This window comes from Cyprinus carpio, chromosome A3 (assembly GCF_018340385.1).
Source record: "Cyprinus carpio isolate SPL01 chromosome A3, ASM1834038v1, whole genome shotgun sequence".
Classification (NCBI taxonomy): Eukaryota; Metazoa; Chordata; class Actinopteri; order Cypriniformes; family Cyprinidae; genus Cyprinus; species Cyprinus carpio.
The window spans coordinates 23,516,790-23,537,108 of NC_056574.1; the positions used below are offsets into that span (position 1 = coordinate 23,516,790).

Genomic DNA, 20,319 nt, shown 5'->3' on the forward strand with positions numbered 1-20,319 from the left:
TTTAAAGATGTATTTGGTTGTATACGGGGACAGGTTTTAGACCTTTAAAAGCAAGAATTTTATCACTGGATCTACAGATACTATACAGGCTTTTGAGATATTTCTATACTTTATTTAAACTTTCTTTAAAATATAATAATATAATTTTATTCATATAATTTATTTTTAGATTTATTTTTTATTGTTTTCTAGCAGCTAAATGTAATACAGTAAATATGTAAAATATTGTGAAATGATAGGTTGTTATTGTTATTATTATGTGATTCTGTGGAGAGGGGCGAGGGTGGGATAGTTGACCCCTGACACACACTGGCTTTTAAGAATAGCACAGAGATAGAACATAGGGGCTTCATTATATTAATTCTCAAAATGCTATTACTAATGCTGAGATTATAAAAATATAACTGAACCATGCATGCCGAGCTATTTGGAATAGGCTCTTGTCAGCGTGTACAACAGCTGCCATACTTGTATTACTGAGTCACAGACCTTTGTTCAACAAAATCTGAGGGTCTTCTCTCATCTCCCCTCCTAAGAAGCACTGGATGTGCCAGTGCCAGGCAGCTGCTGTGCGGACCTCTGGAGACCATGGGAACTGTGAGATTAAGCACTTATGAGGTAGGTAAGTTGTTATAGTAATAAATGTAGTTGTTACAAATGACAAAAATTCACAGAAAATGAAATCTGTAACACTTTATGATAAGGTTTCATTTGTAAACATTACTTACCTATATTAGTTAACATGAACCATGAATGAACAACAGGCCTACTTTAACAGCATTTATTCATCTTAGCTTCTTATTCTCAACATTTACTAATCCATTATTAAAATTGAAAGTTGTATCTGTTAACATTAGTTAATGCATTGTCAACTAATATGGACATTTTTAATTAACAGTAACAAACGTTAATAAAGGCTGTAAAATATATTGCTTATTGTTTTTTCACATCAGTAATGCATTAACTAATGTTAATGAAATGAGGCCTTCTTTTAACCTTATTTTTATTACCATGAAATCTTTAATTAGGTGGGTAAGTAAAAAAGTGTGCAACAGGTATGCGTCTCTTTAGGGTTATTTAAGAATTAAACACATCCAAACTAATTGTCTGGACTGAATTCATTTCATTACTGTGGGGAGCAACTCTGTGCTTAAATGAGAGGGAGAGGGAGAAAGAGAGAGAGACAGGGAGAGGGAGGAGTGTTGTCATGTAGTATGATCCACAGAGCGAAAAGTCTGTTCGCCCGCAGCTGCTTTGGAAAGAAGGGGGATCTAGAGAGAGGGAGGAGAGGAGAGGAGAGAAAGAAAGTGACAGGAAGCCACCTCATTAAACACTGACAGTGGGTCAAAGACAGAGAGCAGAAGAAAGAGTGTGTCCAGAACACACCATAACCATATGGTGGTCTTAGAAGTGGAAAAGCCCGCAGAAAAGAGCTGATCTGTTGCGTCAAAAAAAGGAAAGTGTAAACTAAAAGGAAACTTTCCCTGAAAAAGTTAGAGGTGAGTCTGCTGTGTATTTTTTCTCTGTCTATCTATTATTTATTATGTGTTTGTGTCAAGTTGGATCACACTGAATTGATGAGTTCTGCAGAATTCATATACTATTTCTGTCTGATGCATTCATAAGTTGCTATATATTTCTTCAGTGTGTGGGTGTGTGTTGAGTGACACTCAAAACGGGGACAGGGGGAGGAGAGCAAAAGAGAGCCAGGGTGGGTGAGGGGTGTAGGGGTTTGAGGGGCTTTGAAAATGGGGAGAAAAGAGAAAACGAGAGAAGAGAGAGATTCATAGCAACGTCATGATGATATTTTCAGACAAATGGGTCATTCCCTCCTCTCCAGTTACAGGACCTTTCAAAACTTTCAAATAGTTTTTGATCTCCATTTTGAATGTTCATTTGTCTTCTCTAAAATCCAGTTTTTTATAACCTGCTGTTCTAGATAGTGTTTTTCTGCTTTTATCCCCAGACAGTGATCATTTAATTAAGTCAAGCAGATGTGTTTATCCTTTTATTTAATAGTACATACATTTGTGTGAGGGTCCAGTGTGACCCACAGAGATGGGTTATGAAGATTAAACCCTTCTGGAGACTGTTATAGGTTAACCTCACACAAAAGGTTGAATGCAAACAGGCAACAGCGGGGAAAAAAATGAAAACACTGTTATCACATAGACACTCTCATGTTGCTTTAAACCCACATAACTTTCTGTCTTCTTTGGAACAAAAAAGGAGAACTTTTGATGAAGGTAGATGATTTTTCCCCCCATGCAGTTGTGAATGAAGATGAAATTGTGTAATCTTCTAAAGTGATGTAAAAGAGCCTGATAAAAATATAGAAAATTGCCTTGTGCAATATATTTTCTATACATTTTCTGAATTTATGTTTTGAGTGAAAGACAGAATGAAATTTAGATATTTATTCACTGAAAATCTTATTTATTTTCTAAATGCATCATATTGTATGATTCATCCATGGATGTTACATTTTTATTATTAATGTATTTGATCATTTTTAATTACAATGTCATATCTGAATCTTTCAGGAAAATGACAGATTTCTCTCTTGTGACATATGTCGGATTTCTCCAGTCATTGAGTCTGCATAAAACCCGCCTTTTTCTTACAGTTGACTAAAAACCTGCCTTTACATCTGCCTCTATTAAATTAAAAAGCACTGGATAGAACCAAGTCCCTGCCCTATACATATATATATTTTTCTTTTTTCAAAATCTGTTTCACTCTGATGTACAGTATGTCACAATATGAAAGAAATTATCTATTATTTCCATTACATCTCAATTTTCAGAACTGGATCAGTCTGATTTATGAACGATTCATTCAAATGTTTATTTATTTATTTATGGTGCTTTTGCCTCCTTTCCCAAAACAAAATCGAACAGATTTAGAATAACAAAAGGATAAGAAATTAAACACAGAATTTAAAATTTTTGGGTGAAATGTCCCTTTAAGCTCGTCCCTGCTCATATTCTCTGAGAGCACAAGTCTGTCTGGAGGGAGAGGAACAGAGGCGGGACAGGAAGTGGGGTTAAAGTTCAAATATAAAGTGATTTCTTCTACCCATGACCCCTGCAGTGGGAAAAAGCGATAAGAAGAGACCATGTGGGATAATGCACTGAGGCCCAGGGAGAGAGAGAGAGAGTAGAAAAGACAAATAACAGCTTGTTCATGCACTTCCCTTCTGTCATCTTGTTCTCTCCCCATGTCTTGTGACAAAATGTGGTTTATTGCATTTACAGAAACAAATGCATGGTGTGCTGTCAATGGCGTGTGTTTCTGGCATGTGTGTGTTCAGGGCAGCTCAAGCATGTTCCTGTGTGGGCCACATGTGCTTGTATTTGCAAGCATTTGTGTCAAAGAGCTCATGAATATGTGGTTACAGAAGAGAAGTTTATTTGTGTGTGTGTGTGTGTGTGTGTGTGTGTGTGTGTGTTTGTGTTGGTGAACTTTCACCCCTGTTTATTTTGGGATGGCTCAAATGTCAAAGCCCAGAGCTCTAGATAAAGGCAGATAGCAGTGGAGAGTATTAAGAGAGAGTATTAGGCATCTGTCTGACTATAACCCTCTTCAACACTTACATCTGCTCCGAGCCATTTCATTTTTTACACTTTAAAGGTGCTGTATGTAAGACTTTCACTCAACTAAAGCATAAAAATACCACAATATGTTTGCAGATGTTTAAGAAACATGCCAAGTTAACATACTTGTTTATCTGAAAAACAATGCTACCTTCGGTTATTCTCTTTTGAAAATGTGCGTTTCGGGCCGGAATGTGAGCTTTGTTTTGGTTTATGAAACCCGCCTACTGCCAGTTTACCCGGGTTGCCAGTTGGCAGAAAACACTGCGTATTTCATTCCATTCATCGTCAATTGCGCTCGTTCCTATTTGTGTCGTCAATCTTAGTTCAACCACTCGGTGTCAATCCTACATACAGCACCTTTAACTAGTCAGTAATACATTTTTCATCCAGAAACCTCTTTTGTCCTCTGGAAAAAACCTTGAACATAACTACCCTCCTTTCTTCAAGAACTAGACTTCAAGATCATTAAACTTGTTTGTTGGAGCCATGCACTTCCCGATGCAGTTTGTAAACTTTAGTTTAAATAGAAGAAAGCTTGTAAAACACAAGGTCTTCCCAGCATGTTTTTAGGCACAGTATGTGATTCAGCTCTGTCACACATATCTGACTATTGTCTGCCTGTTAAGACAAGCTAGAAATAAATTCCAGCCATTTGTCCCTCTGGCATGTCAAACGGAGAGTACTAGCCCAACTACTTACCTCTATTTCTCCCAGCTAAATGAAGAAAAAACTACTAGTAATTTTGTTCTAAAGATGTATCAGTAACTGTTTTTGTTTGTTGCACCAGACATTTTGGACTTATACTGACACCAAGTGGTGTGGATGCACAAATGTTTTTTGGCTATCATGCCACTGCAGAAATGTGATATTTATTAGTCAGCAAGGATAAATGTATTCCACAAATGAAGTAACCAATAACAGGGGGTTACTGAGGTGAAGTGAGTAGCATTGAGCTTGTCATGTGATCTCAACATGGCGGCTTCCATAAGGCGACCCGTCCTATGTAGAAAAAAACACTGCAGTGGTCATCCCATGTGAATATAGCTGATTTTAAACATTGTTCAAAGGTACTATTAACTACTTTTTCTGTAAAACTGTTTTAATGAGGAAAATGAGTACACCTTTAATGCCTTAACATGTTGTTTGTCAAATCTCTATTCCAGACTTCATCATGTCAACGCTCTCGGCAGAGACAGGCCCTGAGGATGCCAACAATCAGAGCTTCTGGATGGTAAGTGAGAGGGGGAGGAAGGACAGCAATGACTCAGACGGGTGACGGGCCTCTAGAAAATACCATCTGCTTCTGCTTTGTTATGTATGTGTTAGCAGACATGCACGTGGGCGATGTAGCTTGACTTGGTTTTAACACCTAAACAGTTGGAGCAACAACAGATGACAAGATTTGTTTGGACATTAAGTGGAACGCTTCACAAAAGTGTCGGAACACTCTACATTAACCAAATGAAGATTAATATTCAAGTGAAGTCTATTTCACTTCTTTGAGACTACTGCAGCATGTTTTATGGTTCTTTAATCTCAGTCTGTAAATTTCATCCACTGTGCCTCCACCCATTTTAATTAGCTCAGCTTTTGTCTCTCAGCTCCCTATTTGGTTTGCTTTTCTGCCCTCCAGTGCTGCTGGGAATCATGCACAACCTTGCCTTTTAATACCTTTAGAAATGTTGGAAAATAGTACTCAGTAATACTCACAGTATTTTTTAGACTGTCGCAATTCTGTAGTATTTTGACATTTGGCATGTTCAGAAGTCTTTCTGTCTTAATTTTAAACACCTTATGGATAAAAATTAGGTGTATTTGCTCATGTGTCAAATTTTGAACATTAGTTTTCTGTTTTATATTAGTGCAGTAGGTAAAATATTCCTAATAGGTTCTTATGATACTAATAATGTAATTATATGATGATACTGTATATATAGTTACATACTGTATAGGCACTATTTACTGTCATGCTCATGTTCAAACTTATATTTAGCAGTCCCTCCAGGATTTTGCGGGACTTTTTTCAGATTTTTGCAGTCTAAAATGACTGATTTTGCTGTGGCTTTTCTAAAAATTTGTGGTGGCAGTGGCATTAATTTCTACGGAAGGTGGCTCCAGCACCTGACAGAAAAGCACTCACCCTAATTGCACATGTACTCAACGTCTCTAAGATGTTTCCTGTAAGATGTCAAATAGACATTTATTAGAATGCATTTAAATCTTATTCTAAGATGTTTATCAAATTACACAGCAGATGTTTCCCAGATTTTTAGCAGACATCTTACAGATGTACTTGTGCTGTCTAGGTAGTTGAGCTGCAGATAAAATTTACTTTTATTAGTGTCATTCATAATGTCTAAATATAATTGAAAAAAAAGCAAATATATATATATATATATATATATATATATATATATATATATATATATATATATATATATAGATATATATATATATATATATATATATATGCTTTTTATTCAATTATATTTAGACATTATGAATGTCTAAATATAATTGAATATAATTGAATATATATGAATGAATATATATACATATATATATATATATTAGGGAGTGGAAATGGCTAATAAGCCTATAAGTACTTCTCTGCAGTCATCTACAGTACCAAATGATCATTAAAATGTATATTCATTGCTAAAAAGTAGTTTTGCATCTACAGTAACTGAATATGCATGTAATTGTATCCCACATATACATTGTAAGTGAGTTTAATCTGATGAATATTTATAGAGTTTCCTGTGGTGATTTGTTGTTATTAGCAATGACATCTAGAGCTCTTTGAGAGCAATATGAAGCTGTTTAAGATTCTCCTCAGCTCTCTTTTTAGCCTCAGCTCTTTTTGCTGAGTTGCCATCCCATCTGGAGCTGGGCCAGTGCTACAGTTTTGGGTGAAATGCTCTGACCAGTGATGTTCTGTCAGTTTACAACAACCACACTGCTATACAGTAGCCTTCAAGGGTTTTGTTGCATGTCCTACCTTTTAATTGGCTGGCCGCTGACCAGAAATGAGCGCTGTAGGGTTTTTGAGTTCATCCTAGACGCTGTGATTGGTTAACCGCAGCACTGGCTGTACATTGCAGTGATGAAATGCAAAAAAGTTTCAGCCAGAGTTGAATGGGGTTGGTTTAAATAGGCTTGTTTGATCAGTAAAACAGTTCTGTTTAAATATTGTACAGCTTTGAGTCCAGCTGAATGTTTTATTCCGTTTGACAGGGATTGTGTTATTTGTTTGATTTCTGTGATTCTCTGATTGGTTGGCAGGTGCTGCGCTGCACCGCTCTTGGCCGGAGTTGAGATTCCTCAGCTGTTTTTACTTTTGTTCTCAGACTGGGGACAATATGTGGTGCAAACCACAGCTAAGAGAGAGAGAAAGAGGAAGAGGTGACAAAGAATAACACAGAAGGAAGATGTAGAGGAGAGAGATGCATCTAATAAAGCCGCTAATAAAATGGAAGAACACACTCCACATCAGCAAACATGACACCCATTCTGGAAATGTCTTTATGTTCGCCCTCCTCCCTCATTCTCTCTCATTTATTGTGTTATTACAGTTAATCAACCCCTTTCACTGCGCTGTCCATGTGATGTCCCACTTACCGTGGCCTAAATTCTCTCGACTCGCTGGTACTCATCTATTCGCAGATGTTTGAATTGTGTTCTGGTTTTCCACACCACATGTTGTCTTTGGATGTTTATATTAGAAACAAACCTCACTCGATACTGCTAACTTGTCCAATCCATAGCAAACAAACTCAGTGACCCTGCTGGAAAAAAAAATGAGGCCTGTCCCTCAGAGGAAAGAGGGACATCTTCCCTCTGTCGTATAGTAAATACCTCACTCTTGACCTCTTAAACAGCCTACAAACCTTTAGCGCTAAGTGCTATTCTTTCATTTTCTTTTCCCTCTATATTTTACAATGTACCTTTAATTAACAGTTTCATCCATGCTCTGTCTGTCTGTGTCTCAGCCAGGGAATTACCACCGGACAGTGAAGAGGACCGAAGACGCCTTCCAGGCATGTAATGATATAGTGGCATGTTTCCAAGAGAGGGCCAGGGTCGAGAGACAGTACGCGCAGCAGCTTAGCGAATGGAGTACCAAGTGGAAACCCCTAGTGGATGCCAGTGAGTACTGCATTTTTGATCAAGATGTTCTGAACAGAAAACATACTGCTTCCTGCGTACTGTGCAGTAAGTACTGTATATTATAATCAATCAATAAAATGCAAAGAAAAAAACCAGAGACTGTACTTGTGTTTTAACAATTTAGTAATCCCTAATACGTGTAAAGTGACATTTTTGATTGGCATTCAAGAAGACCTGGCTGAAATCCTATCCGATATATGGACCAATAATATATATATATATATATATATATATATATATATATATATATATATATATATATATATATATATATATATATATATATATATATATATATATATGATTAAAGATACAGTAAAAAACATTTATATTGTGAAATATTATTACAACTTACAATTGTAAGTTACAATTACAAATGTTAATTATTTTTTATTATTATTTTAATATATTTTAAAATGCAGTTTATTCCATGCTGATTTGGTGCTCAAGAAAAATTTATTATTATTATCGATTTTGAAAACAGTGTTGCTTATTCTTTTTTTTTCCAGGACTGAAAATGAAAAGTATGTTCTAAATAACAGCATTTGTATTCATTTATTATATTAATATACAGTACCCTCCACTGATATTGGCACCCTTGGTAAATATGAGCAAAATTTTGATCTGTCATTCAAAATTGCACAAAATTCTGACCTATCATTGAAGTAAAACAATGGAAAGTGGAGGGGGAAATCAGATTATGAAATAAATGTATATTGCTTATTATATAAAAAAATAGCATTCATAAGAGTAAATAATTGTAAATTATTTGTCACATTTACATATGTTGTTTTCTTATAACATTAATGCTAAATGATTTTAACATGACCTGACTGTTATTTAATTCAACAAGTTGAGGAACAGTCAGTGGTTAGTTTCCTGATTATTTTATTATGATTAAAAAATAACATTAAAATAAAATAATATAAAATTATTATTTTGAATTTTCAATCAACCGTTAAATGTTTAGGACACCATACTATCATATTTCTTATTGCATCCTGTGCAGTATATACTGTATATTGCATGTTGTTAAAAAAGTATGCATAATAGTAAATGATAAATGTTTTGTTATTTACTTTACAACTTTACAGTAATGCTAGTATGCTAAATGATTGTGACATGACCTCACTATTTTAATTCATCATGTTCAGTTATGATGATGATTTTGCATTATCATTTGCATTTTGATATTTTTGACAAACAATACAAGCAAATTGCTTACTGTATACTGCATAATATTTATAAAATAGTATGGGGTAAATAACAATAAATATTTTATTGAGCTTATGCTTACCTCAGTGTTTACCTTATGTTTATTTAATTAATCTTAGAACTATGCTAAGCACATGCTATAATGTTGTCATGTGACTTCACTATGTTGTTCAATTCAAGTTCATCTCGGGAATAAAAATTATTATTATGAATTTTATTAAATCAAATTTAGTCTGAGAATGAGTTCAGTTTTGACAGAATGATCAAATAATAAATAAATAATGAGAAGGAGAAAGTAGTAATCACAGGTGATATGTTATGCTGTATGCCACTCTGGAAATGAAACAACAAATTTGAACTGCATTGTGAGATACAATATTTCCCACATTTTAGCAAATGTTGGTTTTAAATGCACATCAAATTTTGCATATTGTTCATACTGCATACTGAAAAAAGATTAGTATGAGTAGTATTTTGAAGATAATGTAAGAGACTAAGTCTTTTGTTGAGAGCTGCACAAATATCATATAGTTAAGGAGCTATGACTTGTGTTTTATGTGAGATGCCCACATCTTTAGTTTAGTATCTGATGAAGAAGTTTCTTTTTGTGACCTTAAATGGTCCTCTCATTAATTTCATGAATATGTTTGTCTTCATCTTTGTCCAGGTCCTCTCTACGGCTCCCTGTTACAAGCTTGGCAGTGTTTCCTCTCTTCTGCTGACCGCTTCTCCTCACTGCACTCCTCCATCTGCCGTGCTCTGGTGTCAGAGGACGGAGATCGCATCCGGACGTGGCAGAAGGAGACTTTCCATAAGAAGATATTTGGAGGTTTCAAAGAGTCCCAGGATTTTGAAACTGGTTTCTCACGTGCTCAGAAGCCCTGGACCAAGAGACTGAAGAAGGTAATGCAAGCGTTGTAGTTCTGGGGTCACAATTTTACTAATTTTATTTGTTCTGTACACAGTATTGTAGGGACAAAAAATGTCTCAAGATAAATGTTTAATGAACTGTTGAATTTTTGAAAATGAATGTATAGAGTGTGTAACACTAACGCCTGTCCTACTTGAATCTGATGTGTGTTTTTTTGTGGCAGCTAGAGAAGGCCAAGTCAGCATTTCACAAAGCTTGCCGTAAGGAGCACATGGCTCGTGAGCGGGAGACCCATGCCCAAGGCAACCCTGACATTGCCATTGAGAAACAGAGGAAGATCCAGGAAGAGACCGAACTGGCTCACCAGGAGACAGAGAAAGTGAGTGCTGTGTGGGGGAGACTATCAGAAAGAATCAGAAAGAGAGAAAGAAAATAGCAGAGGGTTTCAAATTGTCTTTTATCATCCGAGTCAGGAAGAGAAGCAGAAAAAAAAAAAACTGTTTACATTTGCAGGTTGCTTAATGATGCAATGAAATCATGCAATATATTGCACAATTAATGATCAAGAATTAATCTACAGCACTGTGTTTTTACAATTTAGTAATTCCTAATGTGTGTAAATCTAGTCTTATTTGTCGTGTGACATTTTTGATGGGCATTCAAGAGGACCCGAGTTGAAATCCGATCTGGTAGATGGACCATTATGTTTTTTTTTGTTTGTATGTTTTTTTGATTAAAAATACAGTAAAATAATTTATATTGTGAAATATTGTTTTTTTGCAATAAAACAGCTCTTAGCCTTCACCTATCATACCTAATGAGTTTGGAGAACACCAGACAAGAGAGCAGAGACCATTCCTTCACACAGAATCTCTCCAGATCCTTCAGATTCCAAGCTCCATGTTGGTGCTTCTTCTCTTCAGTTCACCCCACTCCTTTTCTATAGGATTCAGTTCAGGGGGAACTGGATATTTTTGTGTTAATTTTGATGTTTATTTTGAATCATTGTCCTGATGGAAGATCCAAACACGGCCCATTGTAAGATTTCTAACAGAGGCAGTCAGGTTTAGATTTTTTTCTTCTGTTAGTATTTGATAGAATCGATGATGCACATGTATCTGAACAAGATGTCCAGGACCTCTGGCCCACAACATTAAATATCCCAGCACTATAGAAGCCAGTGCCGGGGTACTTTTTATCCCTGTTTGCACCAAAGCCATCTGGTGGGTTTGCTGCCAAAAAACTTCTCTATTTTACATCCAACTAAATATAAAACACACCCCTATTTGAAGTTGAAAACTGAATATACTGGAGTTTGTTTTTGAATGAGTGAGAAGGGTTTTTCTTGAAACCTTCCTGAACAACATGTGGTGATGTAGGGTCTGTTTGATACATTTTGTTTCTGACACCAAGACTCAACTAATCTCTGCAATTCTCTAGCTGTGATCCTCAGAGAGTCTTTGACCACAAAATCTCTTCTCCTCATCATGCATTAGGACAGTATAGACACTTCCTCTTCCAGGCAGATTTGTAACATCTTTAGTTGATTGGAACTGCTGTGGGGCAGTCGTGGCCTAATGGTTAGAGAGTCAGACTTGTAAACCAAAGGTTGTGGGTTTGAGTCTCAGCAATCTCTTCCACCTTCAGTACCACATCTGAGGTGAGACCCTTGAACAAGGCACCGAACCCCCTGATGCTCCCTGGGTGCCACAGTACAAATGGCTGCCCACTGCTCTGGGCTGTGTTTGTTTACTACTCAATGCTGTGTGTGTGCACTTGGATGGGATAAATGCAGAGCACAAATTGGTACACTATACTTTCACTTTTTAATTATTGCCTGAATGGTGAAAATGGGGATTTTCAATGCTTTAGCTATTTTCTTACAGCCACTTTCTATTTTGTCAAGCTCAACAATCTTGTGCTGTACATCAGAACTGTATTCTTTGGTTTTACTCCTTGTGATGGAGGATTAAGGAAATTTGGCCTTTGTGTTCCTCATATTTATAATCCTGTGAAACAGGAAGTCATGGCTGGACAATTTCATGCCCCTAGTATCCCTGGTGTGTTAAAATGTAAATATAAATGGAAATTATTAATAATTATTTTACTCATAAGAATTTCTAGGAGTGCCAATAATTGTGGCCAATATGCATTGCAGAAAAGCATTTATTTCAAAATGAGTTTCCTCCACTTTCAATTGTTTCACTTCAATGAAAAGTTTGAATTTTTTGAATGAAAGATCAAAAAGATAAATGATGAAGATTTATCTTTCACAGCCACCTTCGCTCATATTTACCAAGAATGCCAATATTAGTGGAGGGCACTGTATATATTTTATAGTTATTTATAAAAAGTTAACCATGCATTTTTTTTGTTTGGAAAAAAACTGCTTGGACAACTTCAAAATTGGGTAACACTTTACAAGAAGGTTCATTAGTTAACATTAGTTAACTACATTAGTTAACATGAACTAAGAATGAACAATACTTCTACAGCATTTATTAACCTTACTTAATATGTTAATTTCAACATTTACTAATGCATTATTAAAATCAAAAGTTGTGCTTGTTAACATTAGTTAATGCCCTGTGAATCAACATGAACTAACAATGAACGACTGTATTTTCATAAACTAACATTAACAAAGATTAATGAATACTGTAATAAATGCATTGTTCATGCTAATTAATACATTAACTAACGGACCCTTATTGTAAAGTGTTACCCCAAAATTGTTTTGAAGTGGCATTCAATATCCAGTTCAGCCTGAAGTGGCACATAAACACAACCCATCTGACTGGCTGCAAATTCCTGTTTGCAGGTGCGAGCCCGCTATGAGAAGGTTCTTGAGGAAGTGACGCGTTATGCTCCACGCTACATGGAGGAAATGGAGTCTATCTTTGACCAATCACAAGAGGAGGAGAGGAAGAGGATAAGCTTCCTCAAACAGGCTTTCCTGTCCATCCACAGACACTTGGATGTCACCAACAACGAGAGGTGTGTGAGAAGGGTTATACCAGTCAAATCTCAGTTTCTGTCTATTTCATTTCTCGTACTCTCTCTCTCTCTCTCTCTCTCTCAATCTCTCTCTCTCTCTCTCTCTCTCTCTCTCTCCTCCTCTCTCTCTATCTCATCCTTTTCTCCCCTCTCTCTTCCTCTCTCTCTCTCTCTCTCACTACATTTCTCCCTCTCTCATCTCTCTCTCTCTCTCCTCTCTCTCTCTCTCTCTCTCTCTCTCTCTCTCTCTCTCTCTCTCTCTCTCTCTCTCTCTCTCTCTCTCTCTCTCTCTCTCAGTCTGTCTCTCTCTCTCTCTCTCTCTCTCTCCCTCTCCTCTCCTCTCTCTCTCCGCTTCTCTCTCACTCTCTCTCTCTCTCTCCTCTCTCTATCTCTCTCTCTCTCTCTCTCTCTCTCTGTTAGCATAAAAGCTGTGTACAATGAGCTCCATAACACTCTGATGTCCATCAGCGAGCAGGAAGATTTACACTGGTGGAAGAATACACACGGGCCAGGAATGCCCACTGACTGGCCTCAGTTTCAGGTAGATAAATACAGTTAATATTGCAAATGCATTTACATCGACAAACATTAGCTAAAACATAATTTTTACGTTTTCTAAAGAAAATCTGAGTGGTGATTGCTTGTGCACAACTCACTGCCATGAGGGTGTTGTGGTTGCCATGGTACTGAGATGCAGTTGTTAGGGTGTTCTGGTTGGTTTCTAGATGGTGGCATAATGGCCTGTTTTAAAAGAGCCCGACCTCACGTATCTCTGATATTCTGGATCCTTCTTCACAAAATCCCCGAGACTTTTCCCCTGCTTTATCCACCTTATCTTGAGATACAGAAGTAAGCTATTTTCTGTTAATGTGCAAGACTTCAGATTCATTATCTTCTGTAAGTAAAGTAGAATAAGTAATTAAGTTAAAATAATAAATAAAAATAATATGATAACAAATATTAGTTGGCAATATCAAGCAGCAGAACTTACAACTAAAATAATTAGACGCCTTGCACATTAAAGTTAGGAATGATCACACTTGCTCTTACATTAAAAATAAGGTGGATTATACACAAAGAGAAATGTGCAGTAAGCCACATTCATATTGTCCATAGCAAAAACAAACCGTAACACTTTAGGCTTAAGGTTTGTTTTAAACTAAAGTTTTGAGGTTAATGCATTCTTGAGGGTGTTAGAGTGACATCTTTGTTGTTATCCGTGATATTTATGTATCTCACAGAGACACGTCTTCAAATAGACTGTATTCTGTTGTGCCAAAACCCACATTTACTCCTTCACTCATTCTGTCTCTCGCTCTCTTTCTATTTCAGGAGTGGACTCCAGACAAGAAGCATAAAAAGGGAAGGAAGGAGGTGGAGCAGAAAGTTTGAGATTTTTTTGTAGTGATGGAGACAGAGAAGGTCAGTTACTACCCAAACAGTGATGTTTGCTGTGGGGCTTCACAGCGCTAGGCTGCCTGACTGTTACAGTTTTTCTCGATTGCTTAAATACATTTGCCCACTCTGACATCACATTTTCAAAACCGTTAACACACAGGATAAAACTGAAGCTCAATGGCCAAAATGACTCATTTTGTTAGCAAAATGCTCTAACACTCACAAAACATTAAAAACATGCAAACATAAGCAAATATTTCCATCAAAACACCACAACTTGTGGTCAAATTAATTTATTCTTTCAATCAATCATTACACAATGGACAACAAAAATACAAAATGCAGCCATCAATATGAAATATGATACTTTACAAAACTCAAATGGATACTGGAAAAAAAAAAAAGCTACCAAAGGAAACTTATGGGTGGAAATAAATACCTTTAAAAAAAAAAAAAAAAAAAAAAAAAAAAAAAAAAAGATATATAACATTTTATCTTTCACATTTAGTCCATTCGTTCTTGACGATTTATGCCACAGGTTCTCATCAACATCGCATTGAATGTTTTCCCCTGCAATGCACCGAGGGAAATACCTCCTTGCATGGCGTATCCATCCCTGGCAGGTCCTCTGCACCTATTGCCAGGCAACCAGCATTCATTGCCTCCAGGAGGGGCATCTGCTCATATGGCCGGTGATCATACACCTTCCACCTCCAAGCAGAGAGAAGAACTCCTCGATTGGGTTCAGAAAAGGCGAGTATGCAGGGAGGAATTGTATCATAATACGAGGCTGTGCTGCAAACCATTCATTCACAAGGCGAGAGTGGTGGAAAGCCACATTGTCCCAAATTATGACATACAGAGTCATGCCAGGCCTCAACAGCCCTCTCTCTTCGGGTGGAATCAGTAAGTCTTTCAATGCATCAAGAAATGTGATGAGGCGTTCTGTATTGTATGGGCCAATAGTTGGTATGTGGCAAAGGACTCCATCATTGGAGATGGCAGCACACATGGTGATATTGGCACCCCTCTGACCTGGCACTGTGACAGTGGCCCTCTGCCCAATAATGTTCCTCCCGCGTCGCCTCACTTTACAGAGGTTGAAGCCGGCTTCATCCACAAAAATGAATTTGTGATGTGGCCCCTTCAGCTTCAAGCTCCATTATTCTCTAAGAGAAAGAGCAAATTCATAAAGAAAATTATTCCAGTCGCATGTAACTATGGTAAACAAAGGTATTACAAAAAAAAATCTGTACCTGCACATACTGGAATCGTGCCTCCTTTACAATGTCAGAGTTTCTTTGAAATGGAACTCTGTACAGCTGCTTCATTCTGACATGGTTTCGTTTAAGGACTCGATCTATAGTTGCCAAACTCACACTGTTTATATTCCTAAATGCTCCCTGATCTGCAATTACTGCTGCCTGGATTTCACGCAGTCTGATTGCATTGTTTGCCACTACCATATCTACAATGGCAGACTCCTGTTCAATACTAAATATCTTTCCTCTGCCACCAGTGTGTGGCAATGTGTGGATTCTATAAAGTAAAAGCAAAAAAAGCATGTCAAAATTGACATTACTGTATGAGAGTCACATAAATGGGGTTTGATTTAAAACATCTGCATTACTGTAGACACAGTTTGTTCTGCTAACAGGGCAATACAGTAAAGCTGAAATACACAGTGGTATACATTACAGTAACACTGTGAATTACCTGTTCTCATTCCGAAAAAGCCTGACAATAGATGCCACAGTGCTCCGACTCAGAATGGGCTGGACCCTTTCTCCAGCCTTTCTAAAGGACAAGCCATGATTGATGACATGGTCAATAATTTCGAACCCGAATTTCATTTGAAAACTTGAGCTCGATTTTGTCCTCTTGCTGCTGCAGCTCCTCCACCACGCATACAAACTCCTCTTCCTCGGGCCCCTCTGCCATGGCCTCTTACTCTCCTTCCATGCCTATGGCCTCATTTGATCCATGCTTGCAAATAGCAACACAGAGGTGGCATCTTTTATAGATGGATGAGGACTGATTGCTGATTGAAGAGTTGTGTCAAATGAGTTTCACACAGGTGCATAGAGATTTATAATTATGGAAGTAGTTTCTATCAGCTGTGAATAGATTTTTTTCTTTTGTTCAACACAGTGAATCCAATAGAGTTTGGGGCCTTTCAATGAGATCTGTGGTAACTGTTTTGAAAAAGGGTGTGAAAAATGTGTGAAACAAATGAAAAAGTGTTAAAAACATTTGCAAGAGAAGACTTCTGCTGTGCTAATAATGATGATGATTGAAGATCAAGCGGATCCCAGTTTCATTTAGTGTGTTTTTATCTTTTTTTTTTTTTTTTTTTTCTACAACCAACTCAACTAGGCCTTTTCGAACTTCAGGCCTTGTCATTGCTTGCTGCTGTGTATCGACCCATTACAAAGCTCAGTCCCCTTGGATACTATTGCTCAGACAAACTTGACAAGGAATGAGTTTTCAGTAAAAAATTTTCAGTAAAATACAGAAGCAAACACTGATTAAATATTATATTCAATACTAGAATGAATTGTGACATTGCAGAACATTCTGGCTGTTTTTCTTTACAAAAATCAATAATTTATGCAGTATTGTGAGTAAGACTGTGGAGACTGTGAATCAGAATTGAGGCAAATGTTGATCACAGTCAACTTGAAAGAGAAAAAACTTTACAGATGTCACATTACAAGTGATAACATTTCTACAACATAGTACTATGGTTCTGTGAATCATTTAATTGCTATCAACAATACAGTACAATAATCTGAATCAATATGTAAATGAAATGATGTTAAGTTAATAACATTAAATTCTTACTAATGCTCGATGTTCTACATGCTTCTGCATGATTTGAGAATAATAGGTGACACATATTGTAGTGCACAGATTTCATGACTTCTCAGGAAGATTTGAAAAAGGCAATAAATCAACTTTTATCTTCTCTGTGTATTATAAGTGCTCTGGCAACAACGTGTTACATTCTGTTTAAACCTATCCAAGGACAGTAATAGTCTGAAATGTTATAGTTTTTGGTATCCTTTTTAGTCAAATGTGGAAAAAATGGACCCTAAAATTGTCTTGTCCTCATTAACTTCATTTACTATCCTTCTTTTGGTCTAGTGTTTCACAGATTAGTTTTGTAAATTATATGGTTCCTAAAAGGTTTATATTTAAGAAATAAACAAATAAGGAGTTAAGTTTCTTTGATGTATTACAATGGAAGACCAAGAAAAGAAAAAAGCTTTGGTTAATCAGAAATATGACATAAAACCTCATATAATTATGACAAACAAGTTGAAATTATGAGAAACTAAAAGTAAAAACTCCAAATTTAACATATTGGAAATTATTAAATGAAAAGTCATAATTATTAGAAGATTTGTTTATAATTATGACTTTTAATCTCATAATTTGGACTTTTTATCTCATAATTATGAGCATGTCATCATTTTGACTTTTTATCTCTTATGATTTACAAATGATTTTTTTCTTATGTGGCAGAAATTGGCTTTCATAATTATCCAACAAAAAGGCAACACAAAGTTTTGATCAAAACTATCCAAACATACAAGATTTGCATTAGAAAAGAGCAAAGGCTTAGTGGATAATGACAGTTGCTAAGGTAGAAGTGGTCAGTAACATTTTTAAGATGGGGCTTGTTTAACTGACTGTCTGTTTTCCCTCCTCATCTCAGTGTAATGATTGGAGGAGTGAGAGTCAGAGCTCTCTATGACTACGCTGGACAGGAGACAGATGAACTCTCCTTCAAAGCAGGTCAGTTGCCCTTGTTAATGTTTGTGTATTCATATATTTTGTGTCTGTATGATATGTGTACCACCTCTGACGCTTTCTTTCTGTGTGTGTGTGTTCAGGTGAGGAGTTTCTGAAGATTGAGGATGAGGATGATCAGGGTTGGTGCAGAGGCATGATGGACGGAGGGAAAGAGGGCCTTTATCCTGCTAACTACGTGGAGGTGGTTTAAAACCACAGGACAGCATCAAGCTCCAGCTCTGGAATCCATAAATGCCTACAGGCGCCCAGGTTTAAGCCTGCAACACAGCCATTTTATTGATGATTGCTTTGTTTTCTCTGAACAGATGACAGATGGTACACAGGTACAGGTTTAGAGTTGAATTAAGTGCATTGGGATCAGAACGACAAAATGCTTATTTTACTACGATCTTACTTGAGAACATTGTAATATTCAATTTTATTGTGTGTCACATTGTAGCTTTAAGTCAAAATATACAGAGAATTTTATACGTTATAATACGAATAGGTTTCAAGATCCTCTAATATATATATAGAGAGAAAATTAACTGCATTGACTTGATGCTTGCATGAACCTACAAAGTATTTTAATGACAATGTCTCACACCAAAGATTATTTCCATTTTATCAATGACATATTTCTTCTGACGAGAATTATATTATATCTGATGGCTGTGTAAAAGGGGCCGGATGGTTATGATTTCCATCTACAGCTGCAAGGTGTTAATAGGTACTGTATGATAATATGCTATATTTCATCCGCTTTGGTCTTGTTGTTAAATGTCACTTGTCTCACATTTAGTAATTTTAGATTCACAGAGGCAGTACTAATCAACACCACTTTAAAGTGATAGCCATGGGACCCATTATGGTCCCCTCTTGTGTATTTCTATTGTGTTTTAAGATGTCAGTCTAACCAAAGAAAATGTATGCAAATGAGCACAATGTTTGTTTGTGCCGGAGTGCGAGTAAATTACATTGGATCAGGGCAGTATTTTATGCACCATCACTAATCTAATGCGAACGCTAGCAGTATTAAAAGGGATACTTATTACTGTGAGTCTTGTTCTTATTAATCATCTTACACATTATTATACATAGAGACATTTTATTTTTGCAGTTCATATTTCACTCTGTGCATGTCCTGAGGCCACATGCTGGTGCAAATATATGGAGCTGTAAATAAATATTGGTGTGTGTGGGGGTGTAATGCTCAGCTAAAATTTGGGGACAATATTTAAAAAAAAATCTCATGCTCACCAAGGCTGCATTTATTTGATCAAAAATACGGTAAAAATAGTAATATTGTAAAATATTATTACAATTTACAATAACTTTTTAATTTTAAACATTTTTATTGTATTTTGTTGTATTTGAAAGAAGTCTCTTATGATTTAAAATGCAATAAAAAAGTGTAATGTTATTGCAATTTAAAATAACTCTTTTCTATTTTAATATATTATAAAATGTACTTAATACCTGTGATGGCAAAGCTGAAGTCTCAGCATCATTACTCCAGTCTTCAGTGTCACATGATCCTTCAGGAATCAATATGCTGATTTGCTGCTTAAGAAACATTTCTAATTATTATCAATGTTGAGAAGAGTTGTGCTTAAAGGGATACTCCACCGCAAAATGAAAATTTTGTCATTTATCACTTACCCCCATGTCATTCCAAACCCATAAAAGCTTTGTTCATTTTCGGAACACAATTTAAGATATTTTGGATGAAAACCGGGAGGTTTGAGACTGTCCCATAGACTGTCAAATCAGCGTAGCGCCATTTTGACAAACCTTTGCTCTTCTGTGTCAGCAGCGTTGCACTGATGCGCTGTTTGCTTTCAAACCAAAGAGTAAATACACGTAAAAAACATATCCTTGTGGCGCGGCTGACACAGAAGAGAGTAAGCAGCCTGCGTACTGCTCAGAATTGTCAAAATGGTGCTGCGCTGATTTGAAGAGACAGAGAGGAGAGGAATTGTTGAATAAAGTTGTTATTTTGGTTTTCTTTGTGTACAAAAAGTATTCTCGTCACTTCATAATGCTACGGTTGAATCACTGATGGCAGATGGACTATTCTGACGAAGCTTTTCATACTTTCCTGGACCTTGACACTGTTATTTATTTGGCAGTCTATGGGACAGTCACAAGTCTCCCGGTTTTCATCCAAAATATCTTAAATTGTGTTCCGAAGACGAACGAAGCTTTAACGGATTGGAACGACATGGGGGTAAGTGAATAATGACAAAATTTTCATTTTGCGATGAAGTA

At 36.5% G+C, this 20,319-nt stretch overlaps 1 long non-coding RNA gene and 1 pseudogene across 1 annotated transcript; one reads left to right on the forward strand and one right to left on the reverse strand.

Annotated features, from left to right (window-relative positions):
• The first annotated feature begins 1,214 nt into the window (after window positions 1-1,214).
• On the forward strand, window positions 1,215-19,108 carry LOC109079759 (annotated as a pseudogene).
• On the reverse strand, window positions 15,385-16,086 carry LOC122137514. The gene is made up of 3 exons (XR_006154918.1): window positions 15,967-16,086; window positions 15,507-15,789; window positions 15,385-15,419 (listed from the first exon to the last, which is right to left on the reverse strand). It is a non-coding gene; the product is annotated as an uncharacterized LOC122137514 (long non-coding RNA).
• Window positions 19,109-20,319: the final 1,211 nt, after the last annotated feature.